The following is an 8,444-nucleotide window of genomic DNA, read 5'->3' as shown; positions in this document are numbered from 1 at the left end:
TATATATATGTGTGTGTGTGTGTGTGTGTGTGTGTGTGTGTGTGTGTGTGTGCGCATGTATGTATGTGCGTATGCATTGGCGTGTGTGTGTGTGTATGAGTGTATTCACCCGTACATACGCGCGCGCACACATACACACGTATGTATATATATATATCGCATATAAAAATATATTTGTACATATCTATTAGTACATAGTAATTGTGCGTGTATAAATGCAGAGACACAAAGATGTGTGCATATGTGAGTGTGTGCGCATGCGCATTTATTGGACAAAGCTGATTGGATCAGATATTGAAATTCTTGCATCCCTGCTGGCGAGTGTTGCTGTTTTAGTTAAGCAGTGCATCAGCTCCTATTGATGTCTGCGGGTTCATATTTCCGACAACGGTATCTCCGTAATGAGTAGCCCCTTTGTTTGTAACACAGTGTTGCCTATCGCTCTATATGTGGCACCACTGTCGATTTTGGTGAGAGCTGCTGTGTTGATTATTACAGCCTTATCGATATATCAGTGCACATCAGTTAGCTGTTAATTAGTATCTGTCGTATATATGTGTGCGTTGATAACAGTACGTTGCTAAGTCGGTATACCAACGTCATACAGTATGAGGCTTTTTTGTGCTGTTGTTGTTGTTTTTTTTTTTGTTTTTTAATTAGCTACATCGTAGGTTGGCGATATCCCTATAGTTACATGAATATATTTTTATGGAATTCTCAGTAGGACCCCTAGTTAAATCTCTGATCCTTCTTATAGTTAGATAAATAAAAGACAGAAAAAAATATAAGAATTCTATTCTCAAAAATGGGAAGACATGAATGTAATCATTTAAAGTATCTGAGAACATACATTTTAAAAATACTTTTTAAAAATATTGTTCCATTTTAGAAAAGAGATGAAGGCGCGTAGCTTAGTGGTAAGCAAGATCGCGGTTTCGATTCCCAGACCGATTTTGGTTTCGATTCCCGCTTCATTCCACTTAGCTTGGCGTCCTGTTCAGGGGGAAATCTGTGATTTCGATCACTTATAGGCCATAGGACCCGACTGAAAAGTCTTGTGAGTCGTAGGACTCGATGTAGTTTTCTAGAGCCAAGCATTTCATTTCACGTTGCTCCAATCCACTCGGCTGTAAAAGTGTAACTCTGCGACGAACTGGTATCCTGTTTAGAGGAAAGCTGTGATCTCGATTGCTTGTAGGCCATAGAAACTGGATAACCCGTCTTATGAGTTCTAGGTTTCGAGACAATAACGTCCAGGGGAACTTACTGCTTCACTTATTAAGATGAATTGTAAACATTAATCTTCTAGAGTTCAGATTTCTTTGTCAAATGTAATGCTTATTTATTTCCATTGTTTTTAATTAATGTTGTAGCTTCAAGATTTCGATTGTGCCTTTGTATACTTTTAGAATGACATTGTAGGGAAGATGTGAGAGATTAGGTTTGGTCAGTTTTAGCATAAAACATAGAACATTTTCGCCGGTTATGGCCGGTTCAAACATTAATGGGTTAATCTAAACAGAGATGAAGACGTGTAGCTTGGTGGTAAGGGCATTGCACTCACGATCGCAAGATCGTGGTTTCTATTCCCAGAATAGGCGTTGAGCTGCGATCTTGAGAAAAACACTTCATTTTACGTTGCTCCTGTCCATTCAGTTGTAAATGAGTAACCCTGTAGAAGACTGACGTCCTGTTCAGGGGGAATGTTGCGGTCTCGGTCTCATATACGCCTTGGAAACCAGGTAACCGGCCTTCGCAAGATCGTGGCTTCTATTCCCAGACTAGGCAGTGCACTGCGTTCTTGAATAAAACACTTCATTTTACATTGATCCAGTCCACTCAGCTGTTAATGAGAAACCCTGCAACGAACTGGATTCCCGTTCACGTGGAATGTTTGTGATCTCGGTCACATTGTTGGCACTCCGTCGCTTACGACGTCGAGGGTTCCAGTTGATTCGATCAACGGAACAGCCTGCTCGTGAAATTAACGTGCAAGTGGCTGAGCACTCCACAGCCACGTGTACCATTAACGTAGTTCTCGGGGATATTCAGCGTGACACAGTGTGACAAGGCTGGTCCTTTGAATTACAAGTATAACAGAAACAGGAAGTAAGAGTGAGAGAAAGTTGTGGTGAAAGAGTACAGCAGGATTCGCCACCATCCCCTGTCGGAGCCCCGTGGAGCTTTAGATGTTTTCACTCAATAAACACTCACAACGCCTGGTCTGGGAATCGAAATCGCGATCCTATGACCTAACCACTGCCCTAACCACTGGGCCATTGCGCCTCCACCTCGGTCACATATACACCATGGAAACCTGTTAACCGGCCCCTATGAGTTTCAAAACTCAAGACAGTAATTAATGTGCAGAGGTATGTAGAATAGTAGTTAACCACCTACTCTGATTCGACATTACTGCTATTATTTCAAATTAATAATCTTATAAGAATGAATAAGCTCATGTAGAATTGCAAAAAACTAAAGCTGTTCTCCTCCAAGAATTCCATATAGGTAGGATTAAGATCCCATATGTAGAGGATCGTTCAAAACAAAGATGTGGCTTTAAACTGAGAATTATAAACATTGAGATTGATTTTTAAATATTTGTTGTTGTATAACCCAGATCAATCCTGGTTAATCAGAACTATAATCGAAGATTTTCCAGTCGTGGCTAACCCACGAGCGACCACTTAGGATCCTCCTCGCTGTCTCAGGTTTTTACTTTTTTATTGTTTCATTTTGTAATTTGTAAGTGTTTATATGCGTGTGTGTGTGTGTGTGTGTGTGCGTGTGTGTGTGTGTGTGCGTGCGCGTGTGTGTGCCAGTGTGTGTGTGTATTGTTTAGCCCCAAGTGAACACTGAGTAGATCATTAATCTGAAGAACCCTGTCGTGCCATTCCCGTCTTTCAGAGGTATGTAGAACAACATTATGTAAAATGAATTTTTTCTCGTTTGTTTTCATTTAAGACAATGTTCGATTTGAAGAAAGTTCGGCAGTTATTTCTAGCAGATCGACTGACCTTGAAGAGCATTCCCAACCAGGATTCCATCCGTGGAGGTCACTAAGGGTTCTGTGAGGAAATAGGCTAAATTATATGCAAATACATTTTTGTGACTTTTTCTTTTAGCTTAATTCCATATTCTTAATTTTCTATACATACATAACATAGTCCCTAAAATTGTGTAATCCTAGCATCTGCAGGTACTTTTAGGGAGCCCCTACGGGAAAATTATCGCTTAACAGGGAATTTATTGGAATTTGGTCTAAACACGTGGTTGTGTGGTAAGAAGTTTGCTTCCCAACTACATAGTTCCAGGTTCAGTCCCTCTGAGTGGCACCTCGGGAAAATGTCTTCTACTATAGCCTCGAGCAGAGTTGGTTAGCGGAAATTGAAAAATCCGATATGTGTGTGTGTGTGTGTGTGTGTGTGTGTTTACTTTCCACCACCGCTTGACAACCGGTATTGATGTGTTTATCCCCGCGTAACTTAGCGGTTATAGAATGAGTACCAGGTTTAATAATAAGTACTGTGGTCAATTCGTTCAACTAAAATTCTTTTAGATGGTACCCCAGGCTCACCACTACTACCACCATTACTATAATTATAATAACAATAATGATTTCAAATTTTGCCACAAGGACAGAAGTTTTGGGGGAGGGGATAAGCTGATTACATCGACGCCAGCGAGCTAACGATTCTGCCTGCTCGCCACTTTAATGAATAATAATAATAATAATAATAATAATAATAATAATAATAATAATAATAATCTTTTCTACTATAGGCACAAGGCCTTAATAATAATCCTTTCTACTAATGGAATGAGGCCTGGAATTTTGAGAGAGAGGACTAGTCGATTATATTGACCCAGTATTCAACTGGTACTTTTTTCCTCGATCCGGAAAGGATGAAAGACAAAGTCGACCTCGGCGAAATTTGAACTCAGAACGCAAAGACAGACGAAATGCCGCTAAGCATTTTGCCCGTCATGCTAACGACTGTGCCAGCTTGACGCCTTAAATAATAATAATAATAATAATAATAATAATAATAATAATGATAATGATAATAATAATAATAATAATAATAATAATAATAATAATAATAATAATAATAATAATAATAATAATAATAATAATAATAATAATAATAATGATGATGATAATGATAATAATAATAATGATAATAATGATAATTTCTACTATAGGCACAAGGCCAGAAATTTTAGGTATGGGACTGGTCGATTTTATCCGTCCAAGTGCTCGATTACTTCGAACTCAATACTCAACTGGTACTTATTTTATCAGCCCCAAAAGAATGAAAGGCAAAGTCGATCCCGGAGGAATTTGAACTCAGAACGTAAAACAGCAGCAACAACAACAACGGTGATGATAATGATGGGTCTTTCTAATTTTGGCACAAATCCAGCAATTTTGATGGGGGTAGGAATCGATTACATTGACCCCCCCCCCCAGTGCTCAACGGATACTTTATTTTATCGACCCAGAAAAGATGAAAGTCAAAATCGACCTCGGTGGCATCATCTTCATCACATGACCATGTTCACTTCTATCACCAGCACCACTGTCATCATCATCACCATCATCCGTCATCATCATCATAAAGAACTACAGCATCATCATCGTCATCGTCAACGTCATCATCATTAAGAATGACTATAACAACCTCAAACTTTTATCTATCTAAATGACCAGACAAAACAGTCATATAGATAAAGTGCAAAAACAATTTAAAAACAAAAAAACAAAACTCAATAATAACCCAAGTTCATACACAGTAAACTTGCATATTAGATTATATTTAATTAACTAATGGACTAATGGCCATTTTTATTATTTTTATTGTATGTAAAACAAAGGTCAAACGAGTTTTAAAAGCTTTCTATGTTGGCTATGTTTTAAATTTAAAACAAACAATTCTGTGTTGTAAATATAGTGAAGGATAAAGCCTGGTTTAAGATGATTTTTTTTCGTCTGAACTAGTTGGACTTCGCCTTATTTGTCTACATTATATCTATCTATTGTCAGTTTGAATACTATTCATGAAGAGGGAGGGAAACTGTTTCTTAGGAATCTATTTACTTTCATTGATATCTTGTTTAGAATTTACTTAAGACATTCGTTTGCTTTGCATACATACATACATTCATACGTACCCACGTTGAATGCATTTATGTAAGACTCATACATATACATGTATGTGTATGTGTATGTGTGTGTGTGTGTGAGTATGTATGTATGTATGTATGTATGTATGTATGTATGGAAGACGGACGTTAAACGATGATGATACATACATACATACATACATACATACATACATATTTCCGTGTTTATTATATCAAATAGTGTGCCAGTCTACTCGAGTTACGCCTGGTACTGATCACGTCTCTTCTTTAGTTTAGGAGGATGCATGGTATGTTGTTCATTTGCGCTGTCTAGTATAGAGACTCTAATCATGTAAAAAAAAAAAAGACTGTCTAAATTGATGTGGTCATTTAGTTAGCATAAACAGTTCACCATCCCCGAAACAAGTGTTATCTGGAGATTCACAGAATAGCAAACACAGACCTTCAAAACCAAAAGCTTAGGTGCAAGGATTAATTAAAATCCGGCCTAAGTGTCAAATTTTGTAGATGTTGAGGTCGTGTTGCAGAAAACCGAGAATGCTGAAGAGAGAGACAGAGACAGACAGACAGAGATAGACATAACACAGAGCACAAAGATTTGTAAAAGAAATCGTATTTACTCTTCTTCGTGCAAACGTTCATATTCGAAAAGATCAAGTTGTTCTGCTTTGCAACACAATTCAATACACGTGTGATGTATGTGATACAGTTTTCTCTCGCTAGCTGGTCTCGTAAACCTTGTATGTAAACTTGAAGTAATTTTATTAAAAAAATTTTGAAAAAACTTTAGCATTGTTCATGTAAATACAATTAGGTGGTAGTACTCAACATGCAGTAAAAAGTAGCGCTGATTGGCAGGTTTGAACAGTTACATTATGTTCATGATCCTTAAAATGTACTAACGCAGATCAAAGGAGTGTTGTTACGTTCGAAACTGAGAGGGCAGCCATCATATAGCTTGTATGTATGTATGTATGTCCTGGATATAAATCTAAGCCGCATCTGGTAGTGGGGGCCCTGGTTGAGGAGCTCCAGCTTTTTGAAGATTGTGGACCCACCCCTTAACTACTATTGTTCCCAGTTTTGCTCTGACCCATTTGAAGATTGCATCCGGCGGACTCTGCGGAAGAAACTTTCATAGTTCAACGGAAAGAAAGGTGACTGCAGCAACATGTTGTGAAGTGCAGAGAGCACGATGAATAAATAAGACATCTTGGTCATCCACTGCTTCTGTTTCCATCCTCAGTCTGTGCCAGTGGACTGAAGATGGTCAGGGACAAGAGAGTGAGGCTGACCGTGCACAACTCTTCTGTACTTTAAACCAGCGGTTCTCAACCGGGGTCCATGTAAGATTTTGTTGTTAAAATTTATCTAGTTAGGCGGCGAGCTGATAGAACCGTTAGCACACAGGGCAAGATGCTTAGCAGCATTTTGTCTGTTTGTACGTTCTAAGTTCAAATTCGGCCGAGGTTGATTCTGCCTTTCATCCTTTCGAAGTCAATAAAATAAGTACCAGTTGAGCACTGGGGTCGATGTAATCGATGTACCCCTCCCCCGAAATTGCCTGCACTGTGCCAAAATTTGAAACCAAAATTTATCTGCAATAACTTTGTTTTACGTACTTCTGCGATTCACAAAATATTTTAACAATTTTTTAATACAATTCCTAATAATATTTTATCATAAAAATATAATGTGCTTTTTTAATAAAATAGGAATCGCTTCAAACAAAGTCATCGCGCAAGTCATCAGTCATTCTTAAGAATAACATGATGGTCCACGTCGCTACAACTGGCGAATTTGCATGCATGTGTATATATGTATGTATAAACCCCACGCGGTGTTGAAAAAGTATCTTTAGCTGAACCAGTACAACAAAACAACGGAAATAATGACAAAAATTGGATTATTTATGTTTTAAAGATGTATTTACGTTATATATAAAAACACCTAGTTCAACGTTCTTTGAAGTGAATTGTTTATATTTTTGCTGTTTTCTTTATTATTATTATTTTTTTTTTTTAATATTGTATTTTTAGTCGGATTCATCTTTGGTTATTTCCTGTATCTTCATTTGTTGTCATTTTTGGCCATCTTACTCTTTGTCTATGTTTTGTTTTTGTGTTTTCTTTCCATTCTTAGGCTTTCTATTTGGGTTTTATCTCTTGTACATTCTGTTTCCACTTATTTTGGGTGTATGTTTGTTTATTAGGATATTTATTCTACATCAATTTTTTGCTCTCTTTGTTAAATAATTGTATATTCATTTTGGGATATAATATTTTTTCTTCGTCCGTTGTTGTATTTTCTGTTCGTAATTGTTGGATATTCTGTTCGTAATTGTTGGATATTTTTTTAAAATTCTTTATCTTTCGATATATTTCATCTTTGGGTATATTATAAGTTGTTAATCTTGTTTATTTCAAACGATATTTTGTTTTGCAAGTGATATATATATATATATGTATGTATTTAAATGATATTTTGAAAGAACGCTGAGATGGAATATTTAAAAGTTATTTTGAAAGAACGTGGAGACAAAATATTTAATACGATATTTTGGAATTGATATATGTTCAAAGAATATTTTGAAAGAATGCTGATATGGAATATTTAAGAGATATTTTGAAAGAATGTTGAAGCGAAAATTAAAAACGACATTTTAGAAATGATGTATATAAGCATAGACATGCATACACCTCTCTCTCTCTCTCTCTTTCTCTCTCTCTCTCTCTCTCTCTCTCTCTCTCTTTCTCTCTCTCTCTCTCAATCTACCTATCTATCAATCTACCTATCTATCAATCTACCTATCTATCTTTATACATGTATTTGTGTATATGCCTTTTTTGTGTGTGAACAACATTTAACCAGTGGAGGAAACGAGACAAAAGAAAATTAAGATGGTAGGAAGAGAGAAAATTTCACGTACACACGAATACTAATACATGCAAAGAAACGCAAGTATATATGTATGTATACATGCATACATACATACATACATACATACATATAGTTGCGTCACAAGTGATTATGACATAACAGTAGAATTTAATAGGTGAAATAAACATCAGAGATGTTTTACACCACGCACAAAATGCAGGAGCTACACAGAGGTTTTTGCAAGCTCTTCTAAATCAACCACAATACTGGAAACCCTTCCGTATGGTCAGCAGGACCACCTCACTTTTGGCGCTTTTCAATCAAATACGTGAAACAGTACACACACATGGACACATACACATACACATAGGCATGCAAACACATTTATTCATATTCAGTCACACACATGTATA

At 36.8% G+C, this 8,444-nt stretch overlaps 1 protein-coding gene across 3 annotated transcripts in view; it reads left to right on the top strand.

Moving 5' to 3' along the window:
* Positions 1–8,444, top strand: part of LOC106868437 (retinoic acid receptor RXR) — a 540,681-nt gene that overhangs the window by 222,368 nt on the left and 309,869 nt on the right. The window lies entirely within an intron of this gene.

This window comes from Octopus bimaculoides, chromosome 1 (assembly GCF_001194135.2).
Source record: "Octopus bimaculoides isolate UCB-OBI-ISO-001 chromosome 1, ASM119413v2, whole genome shotgun sequence".
Taxonomy (NCBI): Eukaryota; Metazoa; Mollusca; class Cephalopoda; order Octopoda; family Octopodidae; genus Octopus; species Octopus bimaculoides.
Note: the sequence above shows the minus strand (reverse complement) of the source record. Positions and strands in the feature narration are given on the sequence as shown.